Source organism: Chiroxiphia lanceolata, chromosome 6 (assembly GCF_009829145.1).
Source record: "Chiroxiphia lanceolata isolate bChiLan1 chromosome 6, bChiLan1.pri, whole genome shotgun sequence".
NCBI lineage: Eukaryota > Metazoa > Chordata > Aves > Passeriformes > Pipridae > Chiroxiphia > Chiroxiphia lanceolata.
Genome location: NC_045642.1, coordinates 6,715,638 through 6,736,814, shown reverse-complemented (window position 1 = coordinate 6,736,814; position 21,177 = coordinate 6,715,638). Strand labels below are relative to the sequence as shown.

Sequence of the window (21,177 nt, the reverse complement as noted above, 5' to 3'; positions counted from 1 at the left end):
TGGTCTTGAAAGCTTCCTGAAAGATTAAATTAAATTGTGTAGCGTGCCTGAAAGAAAGAGTAAGGTAATATACCCTCAAATCCCAGAATAATGCTCTAACTTTCACATTTTTTGCTGTGTTCTTTGTGGCCATGTTCTTTCTTTGCTCATACTGGAGGCGTTTATAGTGTTTAGGGAGACAAAAAAAATAGGATCAGTGGTAGAGGCATCATGATTTATGTCAGTGGGTAGCATGAGTCTTTATGTTTGAGTTAGCTTTGAACCAAATGTTGACTGCTTCAGATTTAAAAATGGTAAAATTGTAGCTTTTCTTCAATGAATCTGCTGATCGTGGCTGGTAATGTCGGGAGTGACTTATATGTGCTTCTGTGGAGTTCGGCTTTCTTTGCAAATACAGTTAGAACTGTGGTTTTTGAACCGGAGATGCTCATAGTTGTTACTTTTTCGGTGCAAGTTAGCGGCAGGGTGAGCACAAAGGTGGGCAGCGAAACGGAGAGGCAACCTGCTTTCAAAAGGTGGCACAGACCGGAGAGAAAAGCTTGCCCCTGCCTCACCCACTCGAGCCTGCTGTGTGTGTGGAGTGCCGGGCTCCGAAGAGTTAAAAGTGTTTGTTTCACAGGAAATTGGAAGAAATTTATGTGCGCAAGTGAAACTGAAAGGTCGAATGTGTGACTCATATCTATTGACAGATGGAATGAGCATAACATAAGAAGACAGTGACTAGAAAACAAGCAGGTTGTGTGAAAGTATTTTTAGAGACTAATTTCTACCCAGCTGTGTCTTCTATGAACAGAATAAGTTTGTCAAAGTTACCTCGAAGTTGCCTAATAGGTACCCGGTGGCAATTAATTGCGTTGATATGGTTTGAATGGGTAGTTCATCCCTTGGGATGAAAACAGAGTCTTTTAAGAGCTCTACCTGAGACTTAAAAAAGATGGAGGTAAACAAGAATCAGGAGAACATACAAGTTCCTAATAGTGCTCATAAACTTTTACATACCCACTTACTTTACCTCAGTTCCCCTGTTGACTCCCACTTCTGTGCTCTCTTCCCCTCTCAACCTATCTTTTTTTCAGCTTAAAATATATCCAACTTGCTTGTTATATAATAATGACTCATACTTTCATTGGCTTAAACTTTACCCAATCTTTCTTTCGTGTCATTTTTGTTCTTTAGATTGAGATTTAGCCTCTTCAGTTTTGGGTACTACATTGTGGGGTTTTAAGTAAATTCCACTGATATAGCTGGGAAAAAATGATGCTGCAACTCAGTATATAAAAATTATTTAGTAATATGAAGATGAAGACTTGGCAGTATTTTACATGCTATATTCATTTTGCTGGACAAGTAAAGAAAAGTAATGTATAGAAACCCACAAATGTTTGATAGCTGTAAAGTCTTCAGCAAAATTTGACTCATATATAGGTATGAGCCACATAGTAAAATGCATGTGAGTGCTCATTTGTTTGTTGCCTGGAAAAGCAACTTGGGCACATAATGTTGTATAGCATACATACTACTTGGCTTGTGCATTTTCTAGACCACGGGGTTAAGTTCTGAGGCAAAGCCCTCAAAATTTAACAATAGCAATTTTTTTCTACTATTGCCCTGGTGTACCCTTTTGGCCAGATGATCACAATCAAGTATATTATGTACACCTGAAAAATTACATTAACAGGTGAGAACCTTATGGTATAAGGGAATGTGCTACTTTCCAGACCTCTGCTCTCATTGGGTGTAAGGATGGGGGGCAGAACTTGTATCTTCATGAGCCACAAAGAACATTGTGGGATAGGGTAGGGACTTTTTGCTCAGCTTGTGGAGCTCGCTTTCCTTCACTCCAAGCTGCTGGGTTTATTTTACGGGGTTTTTAAAAATTACTTTTATTTATTTTATGGCATCTCCACTTCCTAGGCTGTTAAATGCTTTCCCTCACATCCTGACTATGAGTTGGACTCCAGTTCCCAGACCTCCTGCTCCATATCCAGGTGGAAGAGTGCAAATACCATGCACTGCAAACTGATTAATTTTGTTAAAGAGAGGGAAATGGAAAAGAGGAGAGAGAACCATGTATCCCAAACTGGGATATTTCAGAAATGTCAAAATCTGGATTTTTATTTTTTTGGGGGGTGGAGATCTCTATAGACATAAACTACTGCTGGTGTATTACATGTTGCTTACAAGGTTCTCACAGGACGACAAATGGAGCCTGTTGGAGTGAGGCAAACATCTGATGTTCTCTTTTACAAGAAATTAAATCTGCAGTAAGTTAATTCTACAAATTCACTGTCATGCTAAATCACCGAGCAACAGTGCAAGCAGAATGGATAAATCCTTCTGTTAGTATGGCATGTTGCTGCAATTAACATTTTCACTGCACAATTATGTTATAAGATAGGATCTATAAAGGTGAAGAGCATAACTTGTTCATTAGAGTGGGCAGCAGGGAGCAACAGTAGAAATGTGTTGCAAGAACAGGATAGCTTTTTTGAGGTAAGTATATGCATATACTGTATTCTATTGTCTATAATCCTTTCTCATCCAGCACATATGCTATTAGTCTACTCCTCTTCCTGGAGCTCATCCAAATACTAGCAGCATCATTTCCTGCTTAGAATGGAAAACTCAAGGGGAATAAACAGCATCTTCTGCAAATAATCCTATAATATTCCTACAGGAATTATGTATTAGTGAAAACCTTTCATATGAAAATAAAACATTGAATGATAAAAATTAAATTGTGCAATTCTTGTGGAAAATTTTTTAATTCTGACTGACAAAAATACAATAACAAGTATATGAATGGAATTGTCTCTTTTCTACTCATGATCATCTCTATTTTAAATTATTGTTCTCCTAACACTGAAAAAAAAAATCTATTTTCTATCTCTTCAGTTGTATGCTTAAAAAGTAGTGTTTTCTCAGCTTTCCTTGAAAAATCTGTAGGAGAACACTGTTCCATATTACAAATATAAACTGAGACCTAAAATCCCATGTACAATTAGAACTTTAAATACAAGTAGAAACTGGCAGGTTACTATAAATGTGAAGATTACAGTAGTGGGTGCCTCAGATCTTTTTTAAGATGAAGGGACTGTTCCAAGTGCTGCCAGTATGTGGTAGAATACATACCCTAAGTTCATATCTTGAGAGTGCATGAGTAGTCCAATTTGAATGAGAGAGTATTTGGTCCAGTATTTGATGTAAATCAGTTCTCTTCCTCTGCTGTAGGGAGATTAATGCTGATTTGTACAATTGGTGGGAGGCAGATTACAAGTGCCAACATACTTCTTCCCCCTCCACAGTGGTGCAAACATTATTGGTGAACACAGAAAAGAGCCCCTGCCTGGAGTGTTGTTTTCTGTGGTCCACCAAAGTTTTTGCAGTTCTCTTTGTTTTGAAATCTTGTCTGTATGAAGGGTTATGAAATTTAAAACCTTCCATTTGTTTTAATGTCATTGAGCAGTAAGTGACTTTGTGAAACACTTGAAGTAGGTTTTGGCATTGTGCTGGAATGGCAGCTTCCCACAGTCAATGGAAAAGTTGCAGGTGGTTAATAAATAGTTTTTACATAACACTAAGAATATGCAAGACATTTCTTAAATAAACAAGAAGAAAACAAATATGATTTTGCAGATCTCTAAGTTTAGGAGAACCTATGGCTGGGCCATAGGAATCTTCTGCAATAAATGCACTGCAATCCTATTTCTTTTCTGCTGTAGATTCTCACTCTCTTCACTTTTACAAAATTTGGGAAACTGTTCTTCATAATACTATCTCTACTTCTAATATATCATTAAAATCTCTGTCAGGGCGTATCCTCACCTAATCTAAAACCACTGCTAATAGGATGATTAAAACTTAACCTCATCACTGTATAAGAGTACAGGATCTGACCTGCAGCGTTTATGTTTTGATTCCACTGAATGCCTTGGTATTGCATTTTACTTTGAAAATCAAATATTCTGTGAACAGAGTTGTGCAATTCATCTATGTACCTTTGAGTTGAAACACCCAACTTTGGTCCATGCCTATGTCATGATAGGATTGTTGAACTGGAAAAGGAAGAAACTGAGGTGAACAGAGTCAACCTCCACCTGAACAGATTAACTCTAATCACCAGAAAGAGACAGACACAGGTTCATACATCCACATGCATGGTTACTGATGAAGTTGTCCGTCTTGCAATAGTCATCTCTTAGATCTTGCAGAATTCTTCTTTCCCCTTTTTACCTTGTTTTTCCCCAGTCTGATGCATTAAATTCAGTAAGAACTTTTACCCTTTTAGCTAGAAGTTGGGTGGTAGTCTTGCATACGTGCCAAGAAATGTAAATCTGGAAAGTTTTTGAAATCAGCAGTAGAAATACTGCAATTAAATTTTAATAGGTGGTCTTGCTTTGTTCAATGACTTGTCTTTAGTATTCTGTTATAGGTATTGAAAACTTCACAATCAGAGTATTATTTCACAGGTGACAAGGGCTCCCACACATTCCTTTGGGAATTTTTAGGCTCTTGCAGCTCTTATGAATGGAAAAAAAAGCAGGTGCAGACAAATTGATGGAATTTGTATGTAATTCATTCGCTATCCAAGCATGCTTGTGTACATCAGCTGATAGCTATAAGTGAAGGTACACTTATAAAGGTCACTGGTGAACAGGTCATATGTCTGAAAGTGAGATTGTGTTGATTCCCTTTTCCCCTTGCTTATCAAAGAGCAAAGTACAATGAGTGGTTGGACAACAGTACACTAAAGGGTTTTCTGTGTCTAATTAGTTTATTTATGTTTTTCTGAAGGCTTACCAGCTGTTGGTGTAGGAGTAGCACTGCATGTTCATAGTACTTCTCTTTTAACCTCTTACTACTTTCAGTGAGTTTAATCTGAGTGTTTACTTACCTGTACACACAGTAGTATTTTTGGAGATTGTATTGGGCAGTGGGTACTGGAGAGAAGAACCTTCAGGTCCCTAAACCCCCAACGTTAAACTGTCCCAAATCTGAATTCATGTGGTGCAGACTGTAGTCCTCTCACAAGTTTGTTCAGGATCACCTGTTACTACTCTAATGTGCTTTTTAGAAAAGTAACTGCCAGCCTTCCATGCTTCATAGGTACACTGAATCAAGAAATACAGTAAAAATCTGTCAGAAAAACCTCCCCAGATGTGTTTGCCTCTGGTAAGTCAATTTGCCTGTAATTTGATCCTGTGTTTATTTAGTAGGCTGGAATTTACACACCTGACAAAATATCACAGGATAAAACTCAGCACAGTCAGAGAAGAATATTATGAATAAGCATCAGGAGGTGAGAAACAGGAAGGGAGAGTGAGTGAAGAAGGAAGGCATCTCCCTACTTTGTGTACAGTGAGCTTCATCCACAGTGGGAGAGCTCTTAGAGAGATTTCCTTTCTGTTTCCATTCCTTGTCCATGGCCTTTTATTTTACAGCAATAATTTCACTCTCCTTCCTGCAGCAGGAATGATGATTTGAACAAGGCGAAGTGGAAGAGCTGTAAAGAATACTGCAATAAGAGTTGAGAGAAGCAGGCTTCCTCAAAGGGGTGATTCAAAATGTTAGGTTTCCCACTGGATATACTTTGTAGTTATGTTTTAATTCTCCCAGTTCTTCCAGGTATTTTCTGTTGTTACTATGAAGTTTGTTTCACCTTTAAAGTGTGTGTGTGGGGGGGGGATTGGGGGCAGCTCAGGTAGCTGACATATAAACATTCTCAGGGAAAGCTTTTAGAGCTCATAGCATCATTCAGTATACATTTTGAAAATGTTAATCTTTTCAACTAAATAGCAGCTACCATTGGCATATGAGTAGCATGCACTTTGTATCTTGGAAAAAGTGTTACTAGTGTCAAAGGGAGGGGAATTTACTCCAAAGCTGTGCTACTTTATTAATGATATCTTGATAGGTAAAGGCTGCAGTGGATTTACATGGCCCAGCTACCAGATGCCCACCAAGCCACCCTGTCACTCTGCTCCTCAGCAGAACAGGGAGCAGAAAATACAACAAAAAGCTCGTGGGTCAAGATGAAGACAGAGAGATCACCCAGCAGTTGCCATCACAGGCAAAACAGACTCGACTGGAGGAAATGAATGTGATTTATTACCAGTAAAATCAGAGTACTATAATAAGAAATAAGATCAAATCTTACAAAACCTTCCCCCTCTTCCCAGGCTTAATTTCACTCGAGACTTCTCTACCTCCTCCCCAGAAAGTGGTGCAGAGTTACGGTCAGTTCATCCCATGTTATCTCTGTTGCTTCTTCCTCCCCACACACTTCCCCTGCTCCAGAGTGAGGTCCCTCCCACGGGAGGCAGTTCTCTATGAACTACTCCAGTGTGAGTCCTTACCACGGGCTGTAGTTCTCCATGAACTGCTCCAGGGTTAGTCCTTACCACAGGCTGTAGTTCTCTATGAACTGCTCCAGTGTGAGTCCTTACCACGGGCTGTAGTTCTCCATGAACTGCTCCAGTGTGAGTCCTTACCACGGGCTGTAGTTCTCCATGAACTGCTCCAGTGTGAGTCCTTACCACAGGCTGTAGTTCTCCATGAACTGCTCCAGTGTGAGTCCTTACCACAGGCTGTAGTTCTCCATGAACTGCTCCAGGGTTAGTCCTTACCACAGGCTGTAGTTCTCTATGAACTGCTCCAGGGTGAGTCCTTACCACGGGCTGTAGTTCTCTACAAACTGCTCCAGCGTGGGTCCCTTACATGGGGTGCAGTGACCTAGGAACAGGCTGCTCCAGTGTGGATCCTCCACTGGATCACAAGTCCTGCCAAAATACCTGTTCCAGTGTGGGCTCCTCTCCACAGGTCCTGGCAGGAGCCGCCTCCAGCACGGGTTCTCCGCAGGGTCCTATACTCATTTGATATCCACCTGCTCCTGCGTGGGGTCAAAGGGCCATGACTGCAATATTCAGATCTTGTAACAATTCTTGTCATCCTGTACACAAAAATGCTTGTCCTGGGCTCTCCTAGCAGTAGTTACTTAACGCTCCAACACCTTTTAGACAGAAAAAGATGTGTGAAGAAACTTAAGGGCTTTCCTTCCTGTCACAGTTTAGAACATGTCTGAGACAAGCAAAAACCAATAGCAATAAATGACTGAATACAAATATTGTGCTTCATGATCCTCATGAAAGGTTCAGGCCTAGCTGATAATAGATTGATCATGTTACTGTGTGGCCTGACCACAGAAATATGTAACTGTCAGTCTGCTAGCTTGCAGTTGTGCAGTGCTCTGCATTGCACTACTCTCAGTAGTAAACCCCACAACAAGCAAACAAACAAATAAAAACCCCCAAAACAAAACCAAAAAACCCACTCCAACATTACATGCTTTCTGTGAAGAATGGTAATAAATTGGAGATCAGAAGAATAAGGTTGATAGTCTAGCAGCTTACAAACAGAGGAGCAAACCAACTCACCTCTACTTTCTGCTGCTGTTTCAGACCTACTCCCTTCCTGCCATCCCCAGCTTTGGGAATATTACCTTTTCCCACCTCCCCTCAGAAGCCAAGCATCTGCTCTGCCATGCTCTGGAGCAGTGCTAGTCTGAAAGGAGAACCATTCCTGACTCTAACCAGAGATGGGAAGGAGAGGAACACTTTTCCTGCGTTAGCTACTCTTGGTGTGGAGTTCTTTCATATCAGTCATTGTATCAGTTTCCCATCTTTGCTGAGCTGACATGTCCAAGTTCAGCTTCAGCACACAGCACAGCACATCTCAAGTGCAAGAGCTGACCTACCTCTATCCTTAGGAGTTCAGTGTCCACAGGTCCTCTGAGAAAGCTCTCAGACTTCCATCTGTTGAGATGCAGCACTAATTGCAGTGACTTTGCCCTGAAAAACAATTGTCATCAACATTGTTCAGTGGGTGGTAGCAAGACACATCAGTGGCTTTTGAAAACTGTGTGGAGAAAGACTGAAAAGAAAACTTGAGCAGTCCATATTACTGGGTTCCCTGCTATGAAGAAAGATGAAATCCAGGTACTCATATGCAATATTCTCTGAAAACAGCTGAAATGATAACTCGCAGGTTGTTAATCTGTGAACTGGAGCCTTCCTTTGCTTTTAATAAAAGAGAAATTAATTCTGTCTAAAACCACTGTATGTGCCTAAAAGCAGGCATCAGTGGGTTCTTATAACATCAGAAGTCCTTTAGTTATGGTTATAAGCATGCTACTTGATTATTAAGCCTCTATGTCTGCTATTGTTTTTTCCTTACTATTTATTTTAAGTGAACACATTCATTTAACTGAAAATGCCAAGTGAGTAATGTGTAACTCTATGGAGAAATACAAAAATTGATCATTCTGTTAGAGGAATTAAATACTCTTTGTGCATAAATTCTAATGTTCGAGTGCAACTAAGAAATAAACATGACTTATTGCTGATAATGATGAGTGTTTCAGAGACTCTGAGCTTGTCAGAAAATCAGCTGTCTTCTAGGTATTAATGAGAAACAAAAAATATAAGGATGCATTTATTAACAGACCATTCATAGAGTCTGAAACTAAGCGGTTTGGAAAAGTACTACATTGTTTATAGTAATAAAGGCAAAGAAACACCAGAGGAAACATCCCTGGGGCTTAATCAATGATCAGCATATGAACATAAGTCAAAGATTGTTTAAAATTGTTCCAAATGAGGAATAACTGACGTCAAGAACTTGCTTGACTTCTTACCTGCTTCACACCCTGGTCGCCTGCAGTGAGAAAAGTACGAACAGAACACTTACAAGCAGCCTTTCACAAACTGGTTTAGGCTTGGGGCTTTTTATTTGCATTTCACTTAGTTTATTTACAGGAGTATCCTTCAAGGGAAGAACTGTCATACACTGGCCAATCCATACATCGTTAGCATCAACAGATAATGAAGCCAGGAACAAGTAATCGTGTGCTGTTAACACGGAATTGCACTTACACTCTGCAAGCCACAAATGACATTTGGTCAGTAGCAGTGGGTATTTTTGTGTTAGCAGTGTGACGCAGGTACAAGGCCAAATTCGTTGTGTCCCCATGGCCAAAAATGTTCTGCAGAATTCCTTCTGCCTCTCAGTCTTTCAGAAAAGGAAATGTTGAGGTAGGGTGGGAAAGGGATTCTCAGAATATCGGAGCAAAGATGCATCATGCATTCATATGGGTGCTGTGTAGTTGCTGTTAACCTGACAAAAAGCTGCCTGGTGACTGCCCTAAATCCCATATTCCTGAGAATTGATGAGACAGTATTAATTTCTGAATGTGGTGTTGTACTCTCATCTTCTATGGACACATTAATTTTGACTCTAGGTCAGGAAACAGTTCAAATAATGAAATTTCCTGGCTATTACTAATCATGTGACTAAGGTTCCCTGACATTCAAAAGTGTCTCTTCACTGTTTTCCAGAGATCCTAAAAGCAAGTCTGAAGTTCATCTTCTAGAAAGTTTATGCACACTAGGGAAACGACTTGTCTTGAGGGAAAAATAGAAGTGACATTTCTATGACTGTTTAAAAGTATTGTTTATGCAAGACTTACGTAGTTTTCCATTGAATCTATTAAATGGAAATGGAATGCATTTAGAAAAACTAATCTGAGAAAAGGAAGAGTGGATTGTATCACCTGTGAAAAGAGAGGAAGTGTTGTTGGTTTTGTGCCAGCAGCTGGTCTATTTTCATGACTGATTTTTCCTGTTAGCAGTATGGAAGCCCAGGGCAGAGCAGTGAGCCCACAGCACTGCAGAGACAAAAAAAAAAAAAATGAACTGCAAAGGCAAAACAAATATTTCCTCATACTACATAGACAGATATTCTCCTTACTGTCTGTTGTTCAGTGATTAAAAAGCCTTCCACCTCGACCAGAAGCTTCTTGCCTGTGACCTTGGAAGTTACCTACCTGTGCTGTCCTTCAGTTTTCCACTTTTCAACTATTTCAATTTTCAGCCCACATATTCCTATCTGCTTCAGATAAAGCATTATTCCAATGGACAAGAACCTTGTTCACTATACAGACATAATACATCCCCTGAAGTCTGCCCAGGCTTTGTCAGGAACATGCAAGCCAGAGTCATCTGAAAAATAGCTTGTGATCGTGTTTGGTTGTTCAGTCTTTTGCTCTTCTTAATGCAGTCACCTGTTACTTCAGTTGGATTCAAAATTGTTTCAGAAATGTTAAACATAAATAGATAGACCTGCCTGGACTATTTTCTTCTAAAGATATTGAACATATGGAAGAATAATTTGCTTCAAAACCAAGTTCTGCACAGTTTGAGTAACCTTTCCCTGTTTCTGTGTCACTGATTTGAAATAGAGCACTCTCGGGAATAATGGGCCAGCATTTGGGCCTGCGAGGGCATTGAACGAGTAAACACCAGAAAAAAAAATGCACACAGGGTTTGCAGTTTACTTAATTTTGCTTTCATTATGTCAGCCTTTATTGTTGTGTATAGCAAGAACCACGGTTGAGAGCAGACTAAATACAGCCCAAATACTGCCAGCTAGAAACTTCCAGCAAGTTATCAAATGAAAGTGCTGTCTTCCAGCGTTTCAACTCTAGATGTTCTGGCAGGTCTACCACTCACAGCCTTCTTTTTTTCTTGGAATGGAGTTGAGTCTCTTAGTTTCCAAAACGAGTTTTCCATCTGTCCCTCTGGTCTTCATTCTTTCCCTCATAGTAACTCTATTAGAGATAGAGAAGTGTCTAACTTCCCTAACACGTGGTCTGGGATCATAACAGGCCTGGCAAGGTTTTTAGTATATTTTTCACGGTTTGGGACTTTTGGGGAGTTGAGTTGAGTTTGGGTGATTTGCTTAGATTTTTTTGCCTATCATTGGTAGAATATATCAATTTAATAGGTTAAATTGCAGTGGGCATTCCCAATCAGACATACCTGACCTTCGATAAAATTTGACTGTATCCTATTTTGTGCAAAGGACTTAAAAAACCCAAGCATGTTCAAGTGAAATAGAAATGTCTTCTTTATTTTACAGTGTGATAATCAAAAGTTCACAATGATCAGTAACCCCTTGGAGGTAGTGACATGAACAATGTTTGCTCCCTCTAAACATTGAGGCTTCTGTGCCTTTCAGTCACTACAGTTTGTCTTAAAATTTAATTGAAAACTCTCTACAGAGAGGGAGGATGAACTGAGTTCTGTGAATGTTCTTTCTTCATGAAACAAACCAGAATTCTTTTTTTTATTTGTACTGTATGAATGGGGATATGGGAATGACTCTCTTGGGCTTTTTTCCATCAGAAGGGCATGTGGTTGTAAAATGGCCCTGAAATTTTATTTATGGAGAAATGTTGGTATCTGGAGCCTGTCTGTGAGGAAGCATGGTGGAGAAAGCTGGTGACAATGAGTCCTCACACTTCTCAGCAGAGATTAGACGGGTACACAACCATCTTGACATCTGCACCTCTTGCTTTCTCTAGGCAAGCAGAGCTGAGTGGTCTAAGAAGGCATTTGATTGTTCATGTGTCCATTGCAATAGGAGAATGTTTTCAATGTTTCATTCTTCACACCTACCTAATAAGATCACAAGATCCATATTTTTGTGATAATATGAATATTTACACAAACTTTTGTCTTTCATCCAAAGCGCAGTGGGTAAAAGGGAGCATGTAACAGCTGGAGAGGTCTTTTTGTATGGGATGATGGTATCAGAACATAGCCTATAACTGCAGATAAATATAGGTAAACCATAAAGTACCATTAGCATTAGGACTCTAAAAGTGTCACTGAAGAGCTGTGATACTTACTGTGTCTGTGAATCTGTACATAGGTTGTTCTAATCTTTGGTCAAAATTTGGAGCAAGTAACTGAAATCATGACATTTGCTAACTGAGTTGCCCACGTGTTGCTTACCTGCCAATAGTGAAAAGTGCAAACCTAACTGTTATTGACCAATATATTTCTCTTGTTGGTTTAATGATAATACTACAAACTTCTCTGTTTGGGGGGCAAGGTTCTGAATTCTCTGCCTGAAGCTCAAGGGCACCCTGGAATCATACAAATAGAATTTTTCTGCAGGTCTTGGACAAACTATCATTTTCTTTGCCTACATATAGGTTAACTGGTTCTTGAAAATTTGTTCTGTTTGCTGGTGTAGGCTTCTTCCTAAAAAAATGCTTTTGAATGTAAGTTTAACGCAAAAACTATTCCAAAATAATCCCTACATCATATGACATTTACCCCTAATGAACTTCTGCTTGATATGGTAATTACTACAGAAATAGATTAAATATTAGAGAATCACCAAATCACAGAATGTCTGGGGTTGGAAGGGACCTCTGGAGATCATCTAAGTCTGATCCCATTCTCTTGACACCTGCCCTTAAAATATTTGAATGCACAATAACATTTGTGATACTAAGAACAATACCTGATATTTAAATATTAATTTTTATAGTGTACCTTCATTTTTCCATCTTACAAGTGGAGCATAAGGTTAAGAAAAATGCAAGGAAGAGTGCAGAATACATTTCCAACAGTAGACTTTCATAGGGGATTTTTCTCAGTTTGGTATGAATTGCAAGACTCTCAGAAATCTCCTCATGTATTAATTTCTCTTATTAACATTTCTAAATTAAGCCATATGGGTTTGCTTATGATTTTAGAACAATCTAGTGTCAGAGGTGAGAACTGAACTCTTTCTTATTCCCTGAGTTTCAGGTCTGTTTTTCCTCTAAATCTTCATTTAAATGATTTTTGTTATGCACTTTTAGAAAGAGAAATAGCATATAAGCAGAATCTTCAGAGTGCTTGGAGAAGAGAGGGTTCACAGTGGTCATGGCTCCTGGAAGAGCTTCTATGGTGAGAGTATTTTTTTCCTGTTTCATCCTTTACACAGTACCCATCCACAACATCACTGCAAATACTCCAGCCTGTGTGCTAAATGAATTATTAAAGGTGAAATCTGGCCCCCCTGATATCAGACAAAATTCCCTCTGACTTTGGTGGACCAAAAGGTACCAATCACCCCACGACGTGTAAACATGCAGATGCAGTACCAGTACAGAAAAGAGAGTGAACGTGGATGTAGAGGTTTGTTTGCTTAGTAAAATATGCCTGAAACCAGGTACTGTCACCATGGTTAAAGGTATCTGTTTTCAACTTTTTAGCTTTCTTCTAACACATCAAAATCAAACTGAGTCTTATGATCTCTCTACTACTAAAAGTGTTTAAAAATTCCAAAATATAAAGAAGCAGCTCTGTAGACAGAGTTTATGATTGAACCAAATAGTACACTGAGACAGTGAAAATTATTAGCAGTCTGTCTCACACTGTATCTTGCTTGGGTTAGGGAAGTTAACAGCAAAGATGGTGTAATCTTACAAGCTGACTAGGGAAAATTACAGAATCCCTTCTGAATAAACAGCATTAGAAATGCTTTTTTTTTTTTCCCCCATATACTTTTTGGTCCCTAGTAAAAAGATTTAAGTTAATCAAAACCTTGTAGATTAAATAATTAAACCTGTAGATAACCACAATTTTTTATTGTTAATTAGTCATAGAGAGGTGCCATTTTCATAGGATGCAGAGTCCCTAAATTTAGCTGTGGAATATTACATTGATCACACACAAAAAAACATCATTGATTCTCTGGGGAAGGGTTGGACGTCAGTGTGTGCGTTTTGGCTCAGACCACCTTTCACCTATTAAAGGGGGTTCCAGTAGATTTTTATCCCTGCTGCACATAGCAACAAAATGTGATTTGCCATCCTTAACCCTTTGAACATTCTCAGCATCTTAGCAGGATGATTCACACTTACTCACTTACTTTGCTTTCATGCCCTGTATTGTATCTGAAATCTTTATATCCAAAGTGCTGCATTTCTGTCCTCTGCAGCTCTGTCAATTTTTTCATGTATGTTATGCATGTTTAAATATTTAATATACACTGAAGCCATTACAACATGGCTGTAAAAAATCTGTAATATTGCACCTTTCTACTATGACAATTGCTCCTTTTTTAAAATGACTTGTAACATTTATAAATAAAACTCTAAAATTAAACTCTGCACAATGCAAAATGCTGCATTTTGCTTTACCTGTTTGAGTTTACCAAAGACAGTGAATCAAATTAAAACACTGTGCAGAATATTTTTATTGCTGTGTAGATCTTTGTCATTATGCAGTATGATAATTCTCAGACTCTTTTTCCAGCAATCACTAATTAAGTGTAACAGGCATGCATCCAGACACTCCTGAATTTTAATCTTCATGTTTCTTAATGAGTTGATCAAATATTACACAGAATGTAGAAAAAATATGGGACTCATTTGAAATACAAATATACAATTTGTATAATTGTCCAGCTAATAAATTATGTCCAAATATTATGATTTTTCCTGCAAACACTTAGGGATGTGTCCATGAAAGTGGTGGAAATAATCTGTACGTGTACATGTAATTATATATTCTATACACATAATTTTCCATAAGGATTTTCATAAGCATGCATGACTCTGCATTTGCAGAATACTTTTGAATCTAGGCACAGGTTCTGCTTAAAAACAACAGAATCTATTCGTATTAAAAAAAAATATGGTATATAATTAAATTTGACAGAAGGAAAATTTATACAAAACAATATCCAATCCCCCTAACTGTCACCTGACTGTAGCACCTGCCTTTCCTAGGTTCAGGAAAGATGGAAGAGCTTCTTTCTTCCCCATCCTCTCTTTTTACTGATAGGAAACTCCTGGCAGCTGAAGTGCCTGATATTTGACCTGCTTTAAAAGGTATTGCATGATTTTCCAGAGTCAAGAAGCTTCCAGTAGTTCAGATAAGCTTTCAGCAAAGATCTAAACATCCTGCTGCTTAGCTAAAGTGACGTTTTGGTGTTCAATACCACTTAATTTTGCTTCATTCTTCTTCATCTTAAAAAGCATCTACACAAACTCAATATTATTTATTGAAAGAAAAACGAAAATAAAAATTTGTCAGTTGTGAGAAGCATTTATTTTTTCACATATCACAGTACTGTGCTTCTGAATGATGAGGGACAGCCGGAGCTCTGGCTCTGTTTTATTCTGTACAATTTGATTAAGTTGGGTTTGGTTGATATTTTTATTTTCCAAACCCTTGGGCTCATGGAGGCTGGGAAGACCACAGAGACAGATTGCTCAGGCACTGAAGAGAGAGAATGTCTTGTGCTATTTAGCATCAACTTCTCTGCCTGGATTTTGCAAGAGGGACAAAAAGAACGAGCATATGCAGGAAATGCCAGTCACGGCGCTCCACATACAGTTGGCAGGCAGTGGAGCTACTTCTGCATTAGCAGGTGGATAGCTAGGAATGGATCTGCAGAGAGAAATAGCTGGTGCTGAGGGCCTGACAACCTCTTACATTGTGGTGGGAATGGCTTTTCTTCAGACCAGCTCTAGTCTAGTCCCATGGGCTGCTGCCTGCCCCTCTGCAGCTGAATGTGGCAAGTGAGCTCCTGCATTGCCTCCTCCAGGCAGAGTCCAGTCTGTGGTCAGTGAGACCTGCCACAGTGTGAACCAAGGCACAGTGAAAGGGAATGGTCAGGGACTCAGCTCAGAAGGGTTTTTCTAACCTTTGCTGAAACATCAATAGCCTTTCACTCTCACTTTCTGTGTATCGGACACAATAAGTGAATGTGGATGGATCAGAAGGAGCTTTTAGGAAAAGAATGTTTAAAACTAGATTGATCTTTGGCTCTTACTTGTAACTATGAAAGTAAAAGAGGGCAGGAGAATCTCCATGCTGAGATCTCTCTCTTTCCTTCTTAAGAATTCTCCTCCAAATAAGAGTCATTGTCATATTTAGCTGCTTACTGTAATATACTTCACAGTGGTGGCTACATATATATTCTGAAACTTTGAGATTAAGATTTATTTTTTTAGATATTGTGGACCATCTCCTGAATCAATTCAACTCTTTGGGTGCTGCTAAATAGATGTGCTCTTTTCAGTGATAATTTAGTTTAACGGATTAATTAAAAACAATAACATAAATTTAAGTGAGACCAGCGGTTCCTCTTGCAATTGGACTATCCCAAGAACAAAAATTTCCAGCAAAGAATGTTCATTGAGAAGAGGCAGAGTGTGAGATATTAAGAGGTAGGTCAGGCAAAACCAAAACCACCTCATTTTCACCACTGCCTCTTCTGTAGCAATGAAATGGGGATCTTGGGAGACTGACAAATCTTCCCCTCCCGCTCTTCTTTTCCACTGGAGTCTCCTGATGCATGCCAGTTCTTGAGTATTTCCATAGGCTTTCCAGTGTTCTTCACTGTTCTTTTATCCTCTAAAAAAGGTAAAGGAGGTAAGAGCTTTTAGAAATTACAAATGCAGTAGCTAAAAGTTGTAATCACTACATCTCATCCTCCTGCTTTTTTCTTCTCTCCCTGTGAATATTATATATTCCTTTACACAATTTCACAGTAAGAATCTTAAAGAGCCAACCTATCATTTTCTCATGAAAATATTATCCTGGGAATTTGGACCTGTGAATTCAAACTCCCTTTTATTACAGAAGGGGCTAAGCTGGTCAGTAAGAAAAACATGATTCATGTTTTAGATGCAAAGCTCTTCCCTCAATTATCATGTGAACTAGAAAGCAGCTGCTAGAAGTAAAATTTAATGAAAAGCAGAAAGGCAGACTAAACATTCACTCCATGGAGTTGTTTTTATCTGGGTATACATCCATTATATGTGGCTGCAAAGGCTAAACTGTCCTTTTTAAAGCACTCCATCTGCAGTGTGTCAAAAATAGGGCTGTCCTGTACATGCTTAAGTTTTTGGCAGCGAAGTGACACTTTAATTTCTTTTACAGTAAATATATAGATATGTTACACAGTGACATGTAGAGCAGATGTTTCTAAAAATGCAAAGAAATTCCAGTCTGCTCATGTTGATGTAGTAGCTTTAGTCTTTCAAAAAAGAGCTGGTTAGGCAATGCAATCATGGTGCAAGCATGAATATTTGAAGAGCCTGCAAAGTCAACACCTTGTATCAATGTGTACGGCCATGACGTCTATGAATAAAAGGAAAGCTTATTTCAAGTTCCCCTATAGAAACAATAAAGCATTCCTTTTAAAAGTTTTCAAAGTGAGGGACAATTCTTGTATTCAGAGTTCCAGCATAACAGGCTTGACTCATCGATAGATGACACATCAAGCACAGGGAATTTGAAAAAGCACTGCTTAACCTCACTAAAAAAAAAATCATGGTTTTGAGAACAGGAAATAAGGAAAATTGCTTTCTGATCCTTGACTCCACTATGCTCAAAAAGGGTAATGAATGTTCTGATAAAACACACTTCATTGGACAAATAAATCTGGTTCAAACTGACAATGTTACATAAAGGGATGTCTAAGTCTGTTTAAAAATCATCTTGAAGCACAAAAAAACCATACAAACCAGAAGTCCGGTATAAAACAAGAAATTAAGTTTACCTGTGCATTAATTTTTTTTTGTTTGTTTCTCTTGTAAAACCTTTTTTGTAACCTCCTTGTCTTAACAGACCAACCCAACAGTATGAAAGTATAGGAAGTGAGGAAGGGTGTCAAAATCAAGCCCCTAAACTGCAAAGTAGCCAAACAGACTTTAAAAAACCAACCACAGACACGTTCCCTCAAGGCCCAAATACCACACTTGGCCATTCACACTTGGACAACCCCAGGGATGAGAACTCCTTTTGTCTCTCACACCAAATAGAGCAACATGCTATCTTACATCTCGTTTACAGCTTTAAATTAATTATAAAATCGCAGCTGTACCGGATCATTATTACTGGCTTGATTCAGTCGCTTGAAAATAAGCATCACTTGCCATTTGAGATGCAATGGAGTATCTGAGACAGCTGCACAGGGTTTGGAGATTATGTTCTATGGAAACATGTAGCCTTCTGGATTAAGCAGCTGGAGGCCAGCGTGAATATCACAGGCCATGTCAAAAAGCACTAGATACTTGTTAAATACATTGAACTTTATGTTTTCAGTGTTTTAATGCACCTCAAACACCTTCAAAACCAAGGGGACAGTAAGCTTCAGGATTACTTCTTTGAGCCCTTAAACCCTTAAATCGTGTCAGTCTGCACAGTACGAATTGTGTGTATCAGCTTTTCCTAAGGCTGCACACATTTGTTGAAGGTAACAGAAGTTATTACAGTTGGATAATTTATCTGTTGTTAATGATTAATCTCATAAAACTAGCTTTTTCTTGTTAAAAGAGTGATGTATAAATAGAACCAATGCAAGAAGGAAGAAAAATCTGTATTTTGCAAAGCATGCCATCCAGATATAGTTTTCCATTTCCCCTCCTGAAAAAGGACTAATTACACGAAGCGATGAAAGATATAAATACGGATGAAAAATTTAGGTCTTGAAAAGCGTATCTACTTGGGTAGGTAATGTGCACATTTGCATATTAAAATATAAAATAAAGCATGTGTACAGAAATTCTGCATTGGAATATCTAGAAAGCCACTCACAGAAATGAAAGTAAGGCAAGCCATTCTGGGAAGCAAGCCTGTCATAGCTAAAAAAAAAATAAATGTCCATAGCCTATAAGCTTCTTGTGAAGAAAAATGTGTATTTGTTCCAGATAGGAAAAACAAGTTTTAGTAACCAGGTATTGGCTGTTTTAAGAATCGCGTGAATGTCAACTCGTAAGTTTTTTAGCAAATGATCTGAATGCAGCACACAATACCATCCATTTGGGAGATCTCCTCTACTCAGTGCAGTCTGACAGCACGAAAAAAGGCTTGGAAGTGTTTGCATTTTCTTCACACTTGCTGAGCAAACTGACAAAACATTAAGCATCACAAGTGTTAACACTATTTGTTTACGATGAAATGGTAGGTTTTGCTGCAAGAGCAGAAAACAGCAGTAGTGAAGTATCACATGGTGCAGCTAAAGAAACTCTTGGGAGACTTACAAAAAAGCTAACAAGGCAGGAATCATCAGAGGAGAAAGATTTGTCAGCCAGCTGCTTGCTTCTAAATTTGTGATGTACATTTAATATCTCAACTTCGCTTTTGTAAAGTCTTGTGCGTGTCTGCTCAAACGTGCTCTAACGTTGTTGTCCAAAACATCATTGTACATAAGCAAAAGAATTTCATGTAAAAATTGAGACCATTGTTTCCAATTGTCTGAGTGATATTTGTACTACCTTGATTCAGATGAATGGAAACAAAACAGAAGAACAGGAATGCCTGCTTTCCATAGAAGTAAGGAAGAATAAAATTCTTATACTCTTAGCAATTTGTATCAGAAAAGGTGGTTTTAAAATAAATCACTGGGTTTTTTTATGCTAACCTACTTTCCCTAATATGTTAGTCACCATCCACAAAACCAAACTTTCTATCTCATTAGTATATTTATTTCTCAGTAATTCTCAACCATTTATTGTCTCCTGTGTGGTGAAGAACAGGATGTAATCTGGTATGAAGATAGCTGAGAGTTGTTTAATATCCATGGTCAAGCAGGGAATTTGTCTGGAGAAATGTTTTCTTGGAATCCTTCCCCTCAAAACCTGAAGCCTCTCAAGATCTTGGCATTATATATGGATGCACTATAAAGATAAACTTGTTTGGGACTCATGAGGTTTTCATAGAATAGTTAAAATTACACAGATGTACACTTGAAAATTCTGTCTTGTTTAATTGTGTGCCTGGAGATGGATTTTTGGGTACTGACATTTGAAAATGTTGGCCTTTGCCTAGAAATTATTCCGTGATAAATCTGTTCAACTAACAAAATTTTATATCCAAATATCTGTCATAATTAACAGAATCAGCATTGATGCCCTGTCTTATATTCAAGTGCTTTCTTATATTTTGTGATTTTCTTTGTGTTTGGATTTTCTTTACCAGTAATCAAGGTGGGTAGAACTGTACAAGAGGTTTTTTCCCAGTACTCTTGACCAAGTAAATAAGCAAAAGTTTTTAGAGTTTCAAGCAATTCTGCAGATGCAAGAAATTTCTTGCATAAGAAAAACTAAATATGTTAGACTAGAACTTACAACTTTTTCCACTTAATAAATTTAGTAGTGATGAAAAATATGACCTATATTGGAATTGAAAAACAATAAATATGTAAATTATGCCCTGAAGCTGTTTCAATATTCAACTGAAAATTCTAAATTTTTGAGATATTTTTACTTATTTTCATTTCAAATTTTTCTTCACTTCCCAGTTCTTTCTTTTCTTTCAGTGAGAGGGTTGTGAAGCTGAAAAAGCATGTATGAGAGGTGGGAATGGAAACAATGGAACAATGGGTTGGTTAATCTTTCCATTAGTTTTATTAAATTAGCTGCTAGTGAAACTGCTTGCAAGCATCTGCGATTTGAAAGCATAGGTTTTGTACTTTCATTGGAAGTAATTCCCTTCAGTACAACCACATTGTCAGTGTTGGAAAACAGTATTCTACTTATATTTTTATATAGTTGAGCATGCAGGAAGACATGTATGCCCTGGGAGGGCAAGAGACAACAGACATAAATTTTAACCAGAGATGTTCAAATTTTGATTCAAAGAAAGCTTTTTCGACCTTAGGGCATTGGAATAGTGGAACCAATTGCTCAAAAGGATTGTATATTCTCCAAGATTTTTCAAGGCATGACTGGTTGAAGTGTGGAGCAACTGTGTCTAATCATTTGGCTGGCCCTGTTCTGAGCAGAAGTTTGGACTAGATGAGCTACCAGCATCTCTTCCAATCAGGGTTATTCCATGTCTTTAAGATCCCATGTTCAAGCTTTTGTTGTCTGAATATCCACAATCCTTTTAAGGCTCTTTTTTTTTTTTTTTCTCTCAAATATCCAAGTAATACACAGCTTAAAGTGTATATATCCAAGAACTGAAAACTGGAGGGAAATGACTGCTACCGATGAAACCAGAATTTTATGCAGGTCTAAGAACACAGGCTGTGATGTGTTTTGGTAATGGACTCAATCCCTGAACCTGTGCTCTGGGAGCATGGTGATCCATGTGCATGGTGTGTTGTCACTTACCTAAATCATACAGGGACAGTAAATATTTAGAAAGGAAAATTTAGCTAAAAGATGGTCACCTTTCATTCCACCTGCTGTAAATAAAAGGAAAGAAAGAGTCCTACTTTCTGTCACAGATGAGAGAACTGGTTAGCTGTGTTAAGATAAAGCTCATCTTTAGGATTAGGCCTCAAGTCTCTACCTCTGAATTTCTTGTTACTTGGACATGT

General features: G+C 38.3%; 1 long non-coding RNA gene across 1 annotated transcript in view; it reads right to left on the bottom strand.

Annotated features, from left to right (window-relative positions):
* Positions 1–6,669: 6,669 nt before the first annotated feature.
* LOC116788979 overlaps positions 6,670–21,177 on the bottom strand; it is a 113,914-nt gene continuing 99,406 nt past the window's right edge. The window contains exons 3-5 of the long non-coding RNA XR_004357824.1: positions 9,608–9,721; positions 7,754–7,847; positions 6,670–6,889 (exon numbers count right to left, since the gene is read on the bottom strand). This is a non-coding gene — a long non-coding RNA (uncharacterized LOC116788979). The remainder of the gene's footprint in view (positions 6,890–7,753; positions 7,848–9,607; positions 9,722–21,177) is intronic.